At 37.7% G+C, this 17202-nt stretch overlaps 1 long non-coding RNA gene across 5 annotated transcripts in view; it reads left to right on the top strand.

The window, feature by feature from the left end:
* The window catches only part of LOC113963344, a 30570-nt gene extending 15150 nt beyond the window's left edge, over nucleotides 1-15420 (top strand). The window contains exons 4-6 of one of the 5 annotated variants that reach the window (XR_003532761.1): nucleotides 11081-11161; nucleotides 12764-12891; nucleotides 14687-15420. This is a non-coding gene — a long non-coding RNA (uncharacterized LOC113963344). Of the gene's footprint in view, nucleotides 1-10495; nucleotides 10628-11080; nucleotides 11162-12559; nucleotides 12703-12763; nucleotides 12892-13199; nucleotides 13211-14686 lie in introns of those variants that run through there. The other 4 variants (XR_003532762.1, XR_003532763.1, XR_003532764.1 and 1 more) reach the window with 4 other exon arrangements.
* The last annotated feature ends 1782 nt before the right edge of the window (nucleotides 15421-17202 follow it).

Genomic DNA, 17202 nt, shown 5'->3' with positions numbered 1-17202 from the left:
AATATTAGTGTAAGAGAAGCAAAGCCATACAGTGTAAGATAAAGCACTCGAGAAAAGCGTTACTTAAAGTACATGTCATGACTTAGCGTCAAGGAACATTTTTCACCGAGTGAAAGCATGATAAATTATGCTAGTACTGTTTTCTCTTCCATGTGGTTGCTGACAGATGTTTGGAAAAGAAAATCTTCCTTTCTGCTTGACCTTAAAAACTGTATATTGTAGATTTATAATGCTAAACAGTAAAACAGTGCAACAAAAAAGGGAGTTCTTTTGTGATAGAAACAAAACACTTTTGCTTTGTTGCTCAGATTACATCGAAAAATATTAAAAGTTGTTTGTCCTAATAATATTAATGACAATAACAGTAAAAATTACAATAATAATAATACCACTTATCACTTGAAATGCATAACGAGAGTGGGAAAAAAAGCCATTGATTCCAATTTGTTTTGCCATACATCTGCAATGGAAAGAGGATTCTGCAGGCAGGTTGTGATAAAAACATATCTATTTTCTCGTATTTATCACCACATTTAATCCATTCTTCCCAAACAGTGGTGTAAAATGTGTACATTTCTAATAGGGGTAATATTGTCTCAGGGTTAGGCTGAGTGAAAACCAGTAGTAATAATTTACATGAAAGTGATTCATGTAATGGGGAAAGCTGAAGGAGGCGGGTGTGGGGAAGAGAAGGGATGGAACAAAGGAATACATGGAACATTACACAGGAAACAAACTGATCTAAAGGCATTTTTGCACTAGGAGAACTTTTTTAAAGAGGAAGAGTGATTAAGTTTTAAACAATGACAGACACAAAAATACAAGTAGCCTCAACTGGAAGAGCACCCTGCAATAAAAGACAAGTGCCTCTGGGTTACATCCATAAGGAGTTTCATGTCTTGGAGTTGTTGGAGAAGCAAACAGTATTTTTGTGTAATTTCTCAAGTTTAAGTGGACAAGCAGATTTTTCTACATTTTAGGAGAAAATCACAGAGATGTCAGTTTTTTCACATTTCTCTGATACGTAGTACACAGGCAACACAGGCAACACAGGCTTGGACAATAACCACACTGAGTAACACAAACATAAAAAAACAGTAGTAAGCTCAGGAAAAGTAGGACTACCGAATATGTGGAGTTTGTCAAAATATAAATAATTTCCAATGGAAAATATTTTCCTTTTTCCTTTTTTTTCAAAATGTAAATTTCAAAGAACAAATTGCTTCATTACGTTGCCAGTATTCACATCCTTATTTGAAGATAATTACTTCTTGAATTTAAACAGTCTGGAAAGTAATTCTGTCCAAAGGCTCCTTAAATAATCTAATTCTATTACAACCAAACAGGGCAGAATAATTGCATCAAAGTATTTTTACTCCATTTATCTTGCAGCAAATATTTGATATGAAGTTCAGTAAGTATCACACTGAGAAGTTATATTGTTAACAGAACGTCTGTTCCTGAATGTAAGAACTGACTAGTAAATTTTGGGAAATTAATTCCTAAATGTTAGGTAAGAAATGAGAGTAAAAACATAAATGGAGGAGGAATAAGTAGGCAAAGATATCTGAAGTCTGACACTGAGTCTGTAAATATGACAGGTAAAGTTTACATCTGATGGCATAAAATGTTGCAGTTATTAAGGAATTTTCTGTGATTATCTTCCCAAAGTCAAAAATCCAGTGAGAAATTAAAGTTTACATTTTTTTTTCTTTCTTGTAACAGCAATATTCAATAGATAAGGATAGGTAACTAGCCTATATAAACAAAATCTGTCAACTTTAAAATCACCTTGGGTGTTTGATGTATATCCATCTTTTTAATTAAAGGACATATAATTTGTTATGCTGCTTTGAATAGAAATCAAAATACTAGGATAAAAAGATAATTTGCTTAAAAATGTAATGGGAACTTAGCATTGAAAGGCACATCTGGGTGAAACAGGGAACTTCGCTTCATGCAAGAGTCTTTTAAAAAGAAGTAGGCTACAAATGAGACAGCGTAAATCCTTCCTCCCTCTGCTTGCCCTCCAGCTGCCAGCGGCTTACCGCACTGCTACCCAAGAAATATCACTGCCACAGAGCAGTGCTGGAAAAATCACTAATGTATTACCATGGCCAGCCAGCAGAGCTCTCTAGAATTTTTTCATTGTTAATGAATTAGTAATACTTGGAAATGTTTATATGGCTTTTCACAAAAAAAAAAAAAAATAAAAATAAAAGGTTTCATTATGCCAATGGGTATTTGTACCTTTGACAGCCTTCTTGGCAACTGTTATAAAAGCTATGTCTTTGAAAAAAATATTGTAAGGGGGCAGCTTATTAAATTTTGTAAATCATAAGGCCGTCTGCAAATGCAGAGCACTGCAGCTGATTTAGTTGTTGGCCTAAAAACTCTGCTGTTAGGACCATTAAACAGGTCCAGAGTTTAAGTTGCACAGTAAATTACACACAGAAGGAACAGGCACAGCATCTTGCCTTGAGTTTCCTCCTGTTAAAATGCTGGACTGGTTGTGTTGCAGCATCCAGAGAGTCTGATACTATACACTGTTGTTGGACTACGCTTTAAACAGTGATACATTACTTTCCACAGCCTTGGTCAGTCCAGACAACTGAAAGTTACCACACTTTTCCTGAAGCCAATGACAAAAATAAAAAGGAATAAACTGGACTAAGAGCAAAACTGGTAAAATGCCAGTGAGGGGCCCCAAGCCAATGCCCTATTATGGGTCTTCCTTTTCTTACATCATAAATTACTTAAAATGCTATCTAAATCAGCCTTGTGTGGTCCTTATCATCTTGATCTCTGCAAATACTCTAGCTGTTATTCCTTAACACCAGATGCAACTTTGCAAATAAACCACACAGCCTGCTCAGTTTGCAAAATACTAAAACACAAGGTAATTACTGGAGAGAGTGAGATAGCAATGTAAACTTTAACTGAAGACAAAGGAAACATTGCTTTTCTATTTTTTCTACAGTGTTAAAGGTCAGTATGCAGTAACTGGAATATAATTAATAAAGTTACCTACTCTCTTTTGATGAATGTCGACCTAGATGCACGTCAGCCAGCAGCCTCAAACAAAAGAATGTTAATTCAACTGAAGTGCAATATGGATTGTTTTGGTTCATAGTTCTTAACCAGCTGCTTTCTCCCTCTACTCTGACTTACCGTGCCTTGTGCTGAAGTGCAGTGTGATTAGAAACTAAGACTGTGGGCTCTTGTGAGCAATGGAAGCAAAAAAAGTCACTCAAAGAGGTTTGGTTTACATTGACTCAGCAGCTCTCTTGGAGCTTAGTTTTCTAATATCTAGCAAGTAATTTTTTTCATAATAGCCAATACAGGACTCAAGATTTTTACATTCAGCATTGGGCAGGTTGTCCTTTCATATTTAGGTTAATAACTGAAATACTAATCTTCCATATTTTGAATAAATAAATGAAAATCTGACTACAAGCTAAAAAATGTAAATCACTGTATATGAACTGTCACCAGGGGGAACTATTAATTCATATAGCAACTTTCAAGGTTGGAGTGATGAGGACTGGCACACCATAGAAGTACACAAATGTTTAGAAAACAGAGAACTGACAGCTGTGTAATGACTAATCAAAGATTAAAAGCACAGAGACATGTAACACAACTTGAACTAACATAGCAATTAAAAACAGGCAAAGAGTATCTTCTGAAATATTTTATAGATTTTGTATGAAAAACCTGTTACAGTATATGACCACGATGTATTTAAAAGATTACTTTTGTTGAAAGGAAATAAAATGTGATTCAATAAAGACAAGTCCACTGTAGGATGGCATAAACAAACGAACCCATCAGTGACCCATTATAGATTTTAACCAAAAATCCCCCAGTCTGAAACAACAGTATTTTGATGTTTCTTTGACATTATTCCTACCTGTCTTGGTGGAAGGTTCTGCTACTGGTCATGTAGAAAAAAAAAGAGAGAACATTCCCCAGAAACATTTTCGTCAAAGCTTCTCAGAGTAATTTGTTTTGTTAAAAAAAAAAAGACAAGGAATTGTTATCTCTGTAACAGGGACATTTGAAATGAGAACATAACAATGGGTTTGAAAGCAGAGATCTCAACTGAGTAATATGCTACTGAAACAGTAGTAGTTTGACAAATTCCACCAAACTTCTCTCTTCCATCCTCTCACATTTGCTCTCTAGTCCACCTGAATCTCAATGAATCCTACCCACCAGTAGTTGACAAGACTTACTCCAATTCAGATTGGTCAGAGACAGCAAATACTAACAGTAATAGGAAGAATAAGGAAAATATACTTACAGTGTCAGTCAGTACAGAACATAATGGCATGTTAGCAAGAATAATATTATATGAAAAATATTGACTTTGTTGTAAATGAAAAACTAAATGCAATTTCACAACAGCACACTGTCACAAAGACAAATATTATATTGAATTGTAATAATAAACATACATATAAAACAAGCAAGGTAATTATTTTTCATAGAATTATAGAAATATAGAATGGCTTGGTTTGGAACAGACCTCAAAGATCATCTAGTTCTAGCTCCCTAGCCAAGTGCAGGGACACCTTCCGCTAGACCACGTTGCTCACGGCCCCATCCAACCTGGCCTTGAATGCTTCTAGGGATCGGGCATCCACAACTTCTCTGGACAACCTGTTCCAGTGTCTCACCACCCTCACAATAAAGAATTTATTCCTAATATCTAATCAAAACCTACTCTCAGTTTGAAGACATTCCCCCTTGTCCTGTCACTACACATCCTTGTAAGAAGTCCCTCTCCATCTCTCTTGTAGGCTCCCTTCAGGTGCTGGAAGGCTACAATTAGGTCACAAAGCCTTCTCTTTTCCACACTGAACAATCCCGGCTTGGTGGTCCTTGGTGGCCCTGCTTGGGACTCACTCCAACAGGTCAAGGTCTTTCCTGTGCTGGGGACCCCAGAGTTGGATGCGGTACTCCAGGTGGGGTCTCATGAGAGTGGGGTAGAGGGGCAGAATCACCTCTTCCAACCTGCTGGTCACACTCCTTTTGATGCAGCTCAGGAGATGATTGGTTTTTCTGGGCTGCAATTGCACACTGATGGGTTATGTCCAGCCCCTCATCTACTAGCACCCCCAAATCCTTCTCATCAGAACTGCTCTCAATCTGTTCATCTCCCAACCTGTATTTGTGTTGGGGGTTACCCTAATCCAGGTGCAGCACCTTGCATTTGGCCTTTTTGAACCTCATGAGATTCCCATAGGACCACATCTGGAGCTTGTCCAGGTCCCTCTGGATGACATCCCATCCTTCAGGTGTGTCAACCCCATCACTCAGCTTGATGTCATCTGCAAATTTGCACTCAGGCTCTTTGTCTATGTCATTCATGAAGACATTAAATAACCCTGTTCCTGGTATGGATCCCTGAGGGACACCACTTCTCACTGATGTTCATTGGGACTCTGAGTCATTGACTGCTATCCTCTGGATGTGACCCTAGTCTATGATGAGACTCTGGTTAACCACTCTGGTTAACCACTTTCTTATCCATCATGCAATTCACCCATCGAGTGCATTTCTCTCTGCAGTTTAGAGAATATGTTCTGAGGGACCACATCAAAGGCTTTACAGAAGTCCAGAATAAATTAAGTCAGTAGCCCTTCCCTTGTCTGCTGATGTACTCACTCCATTGTGGAAGGCCACAGGACCTGCCCTTGGTGAAGGTCTCGAATCACCTCCCTGTGTGATGTGCTTTAGCATATCTTCTAGTAGGATCTGTTCCATGATCTTCACAGGCACAGACGTGAGGCTGACAGGTTAGTAGTTCCTGGTGTCCTTATTTCTATCTCTTTTAAACATGGGACAATGTTTTTCTTTTTCCAGTCACCTGGTATGGCTTTATTAATATAATAAATAAATAAACACACATTGACCCAGCTAATCGAGGGTTCAACCACCAAATCCATTTATTGGAAGCAAACAACACCTTTTATATGCATTTTAAAACAACACGTGATTCTCTTAACCAATCACCATGTGGTAACACAGTGCTCATGTGTGTGGGAGTACATTCGGGACTTCATTTCCCAGGGTACCTCTTCTAGCATCCCTAAAACATGCCCCCCACAACCTGGGACTTCACCTGACTGCCATGACTTTTCAAATATCATAGAGAGTGGCTTGGCAACTACGTCAGCAAATTCCCTCAGGACTCTTGGATGCATTTCACTAGGTCATGTAGACTTACGTACATTCAGGTTCTTCAGGTGGTCGTGAACCTGATCTTTACTTGAAGGGGGAAGGACTTTGCTCTCCCAGTCCCCATCCTGCTGTCCATCTGCTGGAAAGGTGTGGGAAGAGACATTACCATTGAAGACTGAGGCAAAAAAGTTTTTGAGTACCTCGGTCTTCTCCTCATCTATTGTTACCAGTTTACCAGCAATGTTTATCGGGAGAGTACCCATTCTTTGACCTTCCTTTTCTGGTCTACATTCCTGTAAAAGCCCTTCTTGTTATTCTTTGTGTCCCTCGCCAGGTTCACTTGCAGCTTCACCTGGGCCTTCCTCACCCTATCCCTACACAACTAAACTTCATCTCTATACTCTTTCCAGGTTACCTGTCCTTGTTTTCACTGCCAGTGCATTTGCTTCTTTGCCTTTAGTTTGACTTGCAGTTCCCTACCAAGCCATGCCAGTCTCTTGCCTTCCTTACCTGATTTATTGTTCCTCAGATTGCTGGGGATTGCAGTTTTCTTGACAGTGATTAGGCCTCTGTCAGGTTACTGAATTTAGTTTTGGGCACAACTTTTTCAAAAAGGTAGACAAATTGGAAAGAGTTCAGAGGAGAACAACATAAATGATAAAAGGTTTGGAAAATAAAATCTATGGGAAAAGGTTAAGTGAACTGGGCATGTTCAGACTAAAGAAAAGAACACTGAAGTGAGGCATGACATGTCTACAAATACATCGAGTTGCTCTAAAGAGGATAGGGACAAATTATTCTCATTAGTCAATGAGGACAGAACAAGAGCTAATGGGTTTATACTGCAGCAGAGAACATCTAGGTTAAATGTAAAGGAAAAACTTTAACTAATAGAACAGTTAGAAATACAACATGATGTCAAAGCATCCTGAAAAACTCCCTCTGATGTTCAAGTTTTAGCTTATTCTTGCTTTATATCTGGTAGAGGGAGGATCACATGGTGGTTAGGGCTCTAGTCAGCTTCCTTCTGCACTGCAGATTTCTTATGTGACCTTGGGCAAGCTGGTGAGCTTGCATTTCAGCTCCCTAGCTGTAAAACAGTGAGAAAAGCAATTCCCTAGCTCTCAGAGATGCTGTAGGGATAAATAGTTAAGGATTCTCAGACACACTATAAGCCACCTAAGCAACTATACAAATTAAACATTCAAACCAGTCACAGTGCAAACATACCTGTAGGTCCCTTCCCATCCAGAAGGCTTCTGGGAGTGCTGCAATGGGCTTTAGCTAGCACATCCAGACTAGGATGTATTAGGATGATCCAATCTAAGCTGTACCTGAGGAAAGTAAAAATACAGCATTAACAATAAATCAGTGGCTGATATGACAGCTCACTAGCAACTCAGCCTAACTACCTCCTGAAATCAGTGGACTCTGCTGTCACAGTGGAAGAAGGATCAAGACTGAGTACCAGTCGTTAAGCATGAAGAGGGACCAGTTATCAGGGTTCTGTCCTAGCCGTCTGCATAAGTTCTACCACAGTGATGTTGCTGAGATCACTCCTGGAAAGCAGATTAAAATCAAGTTAGAAAAGCAGAGAATATTAAAAGTAAAAATAAAGATATTAAAGAAACAGATTTTTTTTGTTATATTTTTAGTCAAAGGTTTATTCCTATTTGTTACTTGATTTCATGAGGGTAGTTTTGATGGCTAGAAGGGAGTTGCATTTCCTATCTTAAAGTAATTAACAATAATAAATTCTATTAAAACATCCTATGAAAAGAATTGAGGTTTTGTGATACTAAAAGTAGGTGAGACTGTAAAAGATAAAATACCATAAATTAATGTAGTCAGTTTAAATTTGTGATTTATTTACTGTATTTTACCCAGCAAAGAGTTTAATTGCATTGTTGTTGTTATTGTTGTTTTGTTGTTGTGATATTCCTGTACAACAATTATGCATTTTCGTCTTACTTGTTTGGCTTTACACACAGACAGAATACACATCTCCCTGGCTGCCAGTACAGTGAGACTCCCAATAACAAAATGTTGTATTTTCCAAGCTGTTTTGTCCTGTACCTTCTTCAGTTATAGCCCAACTATTCCTGCTCTCATTAGCTCAGCTGAGACATCAGACTGGGGTTACCTATAATACATGCAGGTACAAGAATTACTTTTCCAAACATGTCTCACAAATCCAGGCTTTGCTACTGTAGTAGAAACATTCCCTTTGAAGAGTTTGTACTTAAACTATGCAGTGTAAAAAAAATTAAGCATCCTCTAACTCCTCCATTGCAATAGAAAACCCTGAATAAACATGTAAATAAAAGAAACTGATTTGCTATTAGTGTGTAGAACTCAAGAGGCAACAAACTAAGTAAAAAAAATTGCAACCTAAAACACTTAGGTAAAAATAAACTGAATTTCAAGAGCTGATTTCAAGAGCTGAAACATAAAACAGAACACATTTCAAGAAAAGAATAAATGTGTATCCCCATGGGACAAGTGGTTTCACTGACTAGCAGCTATGCAGAAAAAAGTGATGTAAACGACAGAATAACTGGAAAGTAAGTCACGAGCCCAGTTGGAGCAAATGAAAAGCATGACACAAGATCTCAGAAGACCTTGACGAGCTACATTAACCCAAATGCTATAGGCATTTCATCTAGGAAGTTAAATGTTTACTGCATGAGTTATGTGCTATATGCTTATTCATATGCATCTCTACACTCACTACAAAAGCCTTTCAAGTAGAATTGTGTGAACTGTAGATGGTGGGGGTTTTTATTCAGTTGAGAAACCTACAACAAAAATTCAGCTTAATATTTGGCTTTATTTTCAAGCTATTTCAGCTATCTTCTAATCCTCTGGGGGGAAATGTAAAGCAGAATGTGAAATGAAAAATTTGTTTGAAATAAAGACCTATAATTTTTTTTTCAAAAAAATAAAAATTAGAGACAAGAAATAGACTGGTAAGGAAGGGAAAAATCTCCGAAGGGAAAAATCTCCAAAGGGAAAACAGAGATGCAAGTCTAACTTTGAACTTAGACACTTCCCACAATGTAATCAAGTGACTTGCCAGCCAACCACACATATACCAGAGAAACAAGTGAGAATGAAACTGTGGGAAGTGTGGTAACAGTTCTGCACTCATAGTACTTTTTTTCGTCTCATAATACATATATTTGTGCAGTTGATATATTAACCAGCTGTATTTTTTCATGTTGCGGACAACAGTTTGCCCAATAGTTTGTAGACAGTGCTCTGCTAATAAAAAAAAAAAATTAAAAAAAACCCAAAACTAAAAAAACAAAGTAATTAAAGAGTTCAATAACATAGAAGCAGCTTTTGTGCACACACTACATGGAAGATGATCTATGAGGGTTTTCACACATGTACTCCTCAGTGACTCAGTTTTAGTCTAATTATTTTCTGGATTTAGATCAAAAAGGAAGTAATTAAATCCTTACTTTTCTTTTTGAAATGTTTTTTAAAGATTATTATTCTTTAAGGATTATTTATCTTAGCTCCTATGGAATAATACAGATATTCTACTTCAGACTTCAAGGAACACTGGATGTCATTACAAAAAATAGGATGTTTCAAAGTATTTCCTGGCATTGTTTAATATTGAATCATCTTGCAATACATAGAATCATATAATTGTTTAGGTTGGAAGATCATCGAGTTCAACCATAAACTTAACACTGCCAAGTCCACCACTAAACCATGTCCCTAAGTGACACATCTACACATCTTTTAAATACTTCCAGGGATCATGATGCAGCAATTCCCTGAGCAGCCTGTTCCAGTTGATATCCCTTTCAGTGAAGAAATGTTTCCTAATATCCAATCTAAATCTCCCCTGGAGTAACTTGAGGCCATTTCCTCTTATCCTATCGCTTATTACCTGGGAGAAGAGTTTGGCTACCACCTCCTTTCAGGTAGTTGTAGAGAGTGATAAGGTCTCCCCTCAGTCTCCTTTTCTCTAGGCTAAACAGGCCCAACTCCCTCAGCTGTTTGTCATAGGACTTACTCTCTAGACCCTTCACCACATCCATTGCCCTTCTCTGGACTCGCTCCAGCACCTCAATGTCTTTCTTGTAATAAAGGGTCCAAAACTGAACACAGTATTTTTGCCTTAGAGTTTTTGATTTTTTAATTTTTATAGATTTTAAAGTAGCTGTATTATATCCCTCATCCTTTAGCACAGTAGTTTACACATTTACCCAACACTGTTCCCCATTCCCTATCACTCCCTCAAAATTCAGTTAACTCCATTAGTTGTTTAGTCTTCTTTTCAATGTAGATTTGCAGAAAGTACCTTAACACCTGCCCCAAAGAATGTAAACATGGGCACAAAGATCTTCAGGCCCAGAATTTTGGAAGGCCTCCAAGGGCCGCACGTGCTGATGAAGAGGAAGATGATGAAAGAGGGGTCCCAAACTCCCCCAGACTCAATTCCCGAAGGGGTGTGCCGAGGGGCGGAACAGGGCAGAACCGGGGGTGGACGAATGGAAATTGGGTGAATATCATTATAAAATTGTAACACCTGAGTCGAAAGCGTGTACGCAACAATTATATTTCTGGAGCCTGGTAGTTCATTAAAGCTTTCTGCTTTCTTATCTTATCTCCTACCTAATTGGGCCTGGAGGTTTTTTTTCTTGATCTTTTAGGCATTGGTATTCAAGATGTGGCCTCACCAGTGCCGAGTACAAGGAGATAATCGCTGTCCTGCTGGCCACACTATTTCTTATACAAGTCAGGATGCCTTTGGCATTCTTGGCCTCCTGAGAGTACTGCTGGCCCATATTCAGCTGGTATCTTAGGCTAAAGCCATAGTTAAATATTTCAATAAGTTTCATGTATTTGTTTGTATTTGCTTTCCTTCAAGCTTTATGACTTGAATGATGCCAGTAATAGAGGGGAAACATATTTGTCTTTCTTCACTGTGACATAGATAAGTAAAATGGATGTACGTGTTTCTGTTTTGTTTCTCACTACTGAGGCTTTTCTAGTGTTTCAATAATGAAGAGTTTGACATTCAAAATGTTTGCATCTGTTGCCCTCAGCAGGGTATGTTATGAAGAAGAATCCCAAAGTTTTGTGCTGATAAGAAATACAGGGGTAATCCAACGAAGTCAACAAGAGTTAAGGAAAAAAAATATGATGAAATGTAATCCCTCATGTTTAGTGCAGCAAAACACATGTGAAGGGTCCCTCTGACCTACAAATAATGTATTGCCACCAGCGCAGCTAGGGATTGGTTAGACATTGGAATGACAGCAGAGCCCACAGGCCTCTCAAGAGCTAAAATGAGAGAATAAAGAGGCAAAAAATCAGTATTTGCTGTTTACTGCTTTAATATGTTCACTTAGGGCAATGCCAACTATTCTACTCCCCTGTGTACTATTAGATTATTTGACTTGATCAATTAATATAATTTTACACTGCTTTTGGGGAAGGGAAAATCAGTTAGAGGAACATATTGATGGTTCAGATATGTTTGATTCAATCTTCTCTATCTACAACTGTCTCAGTTTAATGACACTGAAAATGTTTTGCTAAAGAGGATGTGTTATGAGGTAGACCAAACTCCTCTCTCTAAGCAATTGTAAATCCAAAATTAAGAGGCTCCAATCGAGGAAGTATGGAAAAAAAGAAAATAACAATCCCTTATTAAAGGATATATGTATATTGGCAAAAAAACCCCAAAACAGCAAAAGAACACAAAAACAACTAAACAATAGTCCTGTACCCAAAAGTCCTCTTCAAAAACGAAACAGTTTGATACTTCTCTGTCCTCTAGCACGATTCTAATAACCGTTGGCAGGAACACTGTTGGATCACTGGAGGACCAGAGCCTGCAGTGCTCGGTATTGGTCAGCAGGGGACGCTGTTGGGCTCTGGCGGTTGCTGCATGGGGGCCCCCAGATTGCGGGAGAAGCCAAAATGGAGATCTCCCCCCCACCGAGGAGGGGAAGGGGAAAAGAGGAAAGAAAGACGGTTTCTTTCCCACGAAACTCACGCTGTCTGTGGCTGGCTACGGTCAGGACTCCCCCTTTCCTCAACGAGCACAAACTCTCCAATGAAAACCAAGCAGGTCCAGCTGGCGACAGAGCAGACCGCAGGCAAGCCAAGGCCGGAGAGCAGTCAGACGACCAGGTCAAGAGCAAAAACGGCCTCAGAGCTTTTTTCAACTCACACCTTGCCCCCGTTAAGGCAAAAAGTGCAGTGTCCCCTGTTTGCAAGGAGAGGAGGAGAAAAAACTCCTCCCCCCTCCCTGCAGTTTTGGAATGCAGGTCTGTCAGCTAGTTCTTTTGTACAGTCAATCACCCCTTTCCCCTCCTTGTTCAACATCCTTCTCTTACAGTGGGACAGGGGAAAGGAAAATTTCTACTTGGATTTTAAGAACAAGTAAACCTATGACAACAACAAAATGCATGCAGCACAGTTTCCTTGAGCTCAACAAGAATCAGACAAGGCAGTTTCCTTGCTAACTGCTTCAAGCTCTTGGTAGGTAACATTTATCTTCAAAAATAACTGTTTCATCTTTTTCTCTACTTTGTGTTACCAGGCACTGAAAACATGTGTGTTCCTTCCTTGCTGGCATGTTTCTTTCCTTTCTTCTCTGAGCTTTTGCTTCTCTGTCACAAGGTTTCAGACCCCTAGAAACACAAAACCCAAGAAAATCCTTCCACAGTGGTAAGTATTTCAAATGTCCTGCTGGTGACTGCTATTGTTTCAGTTGTCTGATTCCACTGAGGCATTTCACAGGTTCCCACCTTTATGCCCAAATGAAACAATGCTGTTTACATTCCCTAATGGAAATAAAAGGCATAACTAACATCGAACATATCATGAACAATTGTTGTGCATTAAGAATCCTGATGAAAATAACACAGCCCCAAGCTAAGCTACAAGAAGAGGGCTGTTTAGAAACAGCATCTTAAATAATAATAGATCAGAAGATCATTTTTGCTAGGACTGGAAAAGAAACCTAGCATATGAAGACATGGAAAGGTACTGTCAGAAATAACATTGCTTAGACCTCCAACCTTCTAGCTGTAGCATTGGCTTAAGAAGGTAAGAAAATCTGTTTAAAATGTTGACTTATAACACTTTTTCTTTGATAAAAAAAGGAGTGCAAGGAGAACAAGGACAACTGACTTAAAAATAAAAAGAAATCCTAGCTCAACTTTACTGTCCCTAATTTTTCCAAATTTGTTACAATTTGTTCAGTTCAAATGCATTTGTTCTCTCAAAAACTGAGTAAAAGTTATGAACTGAGCTGTATTTGTTCTCTTCCTTCATCACTAGAAGATACTGACATCCCTCCCTGCACCTACACAAAAAGGAAATGCAGTAGCTCCTTTAAAAAATCCAATCCCTAGAAAGCCAAGTGATACTTGGCAAAAGCAGCCTTTCCTATGGCAGAGATTGAGCTTGCATCAGCACCATTCATGGAAATAATGCTACATAAGACAGCAGATAACAAAATGGGTTTCATGTCACTTCCTTTTAGATGCCTATACTACTTTTAGACTTCTGCTATTAGACACATACCTTTTTATTATTCATCCTTTTCACTTTTTACAGTGAAGAGAGAGGAATAGGCATTTTTGAGGTGTTTCTTCTGACCTGTTTTAAGTGTTTACATTAGGATGAGATAAACTGTACTCCAGTAGTGTCTTACTTTCTCTAGGGTGAGTCATATGAGTTCAGACATGGACATCTACGTTGTACACCTTCACTGTAGATATCTGTATTTTGTCATATAAATCCCAGCCAAAATGAAAACAAGACCAAGGGAGAAAAAGAGCTAGAAAGACTAAGGAGATGCAGTAATACTAGAGTCCCCAATATGTAATGTGACCTAGAATTTAAAAGCCAAGAAATAACAAATTGAAAGTTAAAAAAAGTTAAAAAGTCAAACAGCAACTCAAAAAGAACTCAAATATTTAAGTTCATCTTCATTAAATGGGTCAGAAGAAGCATGTAGTCTTTTCCCCTTAATTTGAGACTGAAAGGTCACTCAGCTCAACACCCCATCTGTGGTACATCTGTTAGTGTCCTCATAGGTTTCAAAATATATGAACTTAAGAAATGTTACTCTTTTCCTAATGAAAAAGAGTGAAACCATTTTCTAAAAACATCTTCATATTATTCTTTATTTCTGAAATTACTGTGAATATTCTTTTTCCTGTTTTGGTTCCATTTCCTTCTAACACGTTCAAATAATTCTATTTGTTTTCACACATATTAAGCTACTTGCAAGCATTAATTCTGGAGGAAAGAAAAGGGGTTAAACTTAATTACAATACTGCTATGGCTGGACTCAAAGTCATCAACTCAGCAAGGGGGTTAAAGTGCAATTAACAGATTTATAGATGAAATCATATCATGACAATGAATTACAATTACTACAGGGGATTTTTTTAATTTTCAAATTACCATATCATACAAACTCAACAATTTGAAACATTTCCTTTTTTTTCAGAATAGAAAGGAAGTCAAACAAGGGAGAGTGCAAAATAATGTCAAATAAAGAATAAAGAATAAATAAAGAAAGAATATTAAGAAAAGAAACAATGCAGAAAATTTTCACTCTGTCAGTAGAGAAGACTACTTTTTTCATCCAATTATGGAAAAAGGCACATATCAAAACTTGTCTTTTTCAAATTTATTCATGTTACACTTTTTCTCATTTTGCAAATAACAAGAAGCATGTAGTATTTTGTAAAAGATCACTGCTTAAAAGATCACAGTTTTTTAGCACTATTTTTTAAGTTTGTAAAGTTTTGTAACAGCAGCAGAGGTTGATAGCAAGAGTATTAGTGGGAAGAACTGAATATGACAGGGAAGTTTGTAGAGTCTTTTGTCTCTTAGACTTGATATATTTCAATATTTCAATCGTTTCTAAATACTTTTTTTCTCTAAGAGTTTTAGCATTCAGTTATGCAATATTGCACTTCAGGTAATCTTATTTGTAAATGAATCTGTAGCATTGATGCTAATATGTAGTTTAATTTGTTAGACGCAATCTTGGAAAGTCGTAAACTCACTTTGCATCTTTACCTACTCATATATTAAAGAAGTATAATTTATAATAAACATCTGCTTTACAATACCGATGTGACAGAAGGCATTAGACAAGGAAAATTGACTGTAGGTGTGAGACACCAAACACAGATATGCATGTATATAAGTAAGCCTTTAAATATAGCTGACTGATTTTCTTATGCCAGTCCAAGGATTATTAATATACATGTCAATGTCAAATTTAATAAAGCTGTTCTGTTAATTGTGACTATGGTGTCTTGTACTAACACCTGTCAAGGTGTTTCTGGTGCAGAAAATCTTTGTCATGAATGAGCTAGATAACATAAATTATAAGGAAACTAGCCTTTTACCTTGGAAGATCCAAATTCAAATACTGCTTTTAGTCTCAAATGAGTTGTTTGTCACACACCACTGAACCTCCAAATATGGCACAGTTTTGCATGGCTGGAAATCTGGGCTCAGGAGACATGAAGGATTGGAATATCAGGCTGTATCACTAATCAAGATTATGGTGTACTGGCAGAGACAAGTAGGAAAGTGTCTATGTGTGTATAGCAAATGTCAGCTCCTTCCCTCAGAAGCCAGCACTGTTCATGTCTTAAATTCCATAAGCAGGATGTTTGTCAGCAAATTTTGGACAGAAAAATAAGATGCTGTTACTAATGACAGCTTTTGCAAATCAACCTTATACAACATATTCTCCCATCAGAAGCAATGGCTTCCATGTGTATGCCAGTCGGTGTTACTTACCTCCGAAAATGCTGAATATTAGTTTTGAAGCCTGAAAGCAAAGATCTATGAAGACTGCAGTCTTATAAGTTTCAGTTTTCTACAGTTCTACAGAACAGCTCTCAAATAAAATAAAATTATAGGGAAGCACCTCATTAATGAAAAAAAAAAAGGGAAAAATTCCCAGTGGGAAGTCAGTAAAAAGTATTTTTAAGCCAATAACATCATATACTAATATCTCTTTGCAGAAATTGTACCCATTTAAAACTAATCCATCCAATTTTCACTGGAGGTAAGACGCCATGCAAAAAGACTGTCATGGTGCTAGATCTGTGCAAACTCACAAATCACGTTCATTTGTACAAACATACAATGCCAGCTAAAGGCACCTCCTGACATGTTCTTGCATACAATATACACCAACCATGGGAGGATAACACCATCTTTACTCACTAAGTAGAAGAGAGAAGAAGTATGGCAGCATGCTGGACCACACAGACTTTAGTATAGGCTATAGTAAGCCACATTTCAACTTCAATATCTCATCATTGCATGTTCTCTTTTTTACACATCTAACTAGACTTAAGCAATACATCATTAAGAGTCTCTAGACTGAACACAGAGACGCAAATCTCCAACTTAGGAGTAAAATGTTTATATTTGTAGAATAAATCACAGAAAACCCTTATTAGCACAGGGCCAAGTTGTTAATTTGCAAAGCACTAGGTTAGCTTTCAACACCCCAAACACAGGCTTGCTGTACTACCTCAAAGAAAGCAAGAAAGAAACAACATACTCTCAGCAACATCCTTGCTTGCAGCCTTGCCTGTCTGCTTCTCTGGAGTTGCATCTCTCTCACAAATGCACACATCTTCAAAATCAGTAACTAACAAAACTGTTGCATCCATATGGGCACATGAAGATGCTCTCAGTGCTTTGGATAGTGACAGGTGACTGAATTTGGGGTGGAGGGTGCTGTTGTTTCAACTATCTGGTGACATAAAGTATGGTAACTATTGATTATAATTGTTTTAAATGATCTGAAAGTCAATTTTGTTCAATGAATAAAAGATGCAGATTTAAAAGTATATTTTAAAAAAACTCATGCAGAACCCCAACATTACTGCATTTATTAGAGGTATGAGAGACCAAAACAATTTTAGAAGTTTAATATTCTCTTTCAAAGAACAAAGAAAATCTCAAAATTAATAAAGACCAGTCAAG

Source organism: Neopelma chrysocephalum, unplaced genomic scaffold (assembly GCF_003984885.1).
Source record: "Neopelma chrysocephalum unplaced genomic scaffold, ASM398488v2 Primary Assembly neopelma1_25, whole genome shotgun sequence".
NCBI lineage: Eukaryota > Metazoa > Chordata > Aves > Passeriformes > Pipridae > Neopelma > Neopelma chrysocephalum.
Note: the sequence above shows the minus strand (reverse complement) of the source record. Positions and strands in the feature narration are given on the sequence as shown.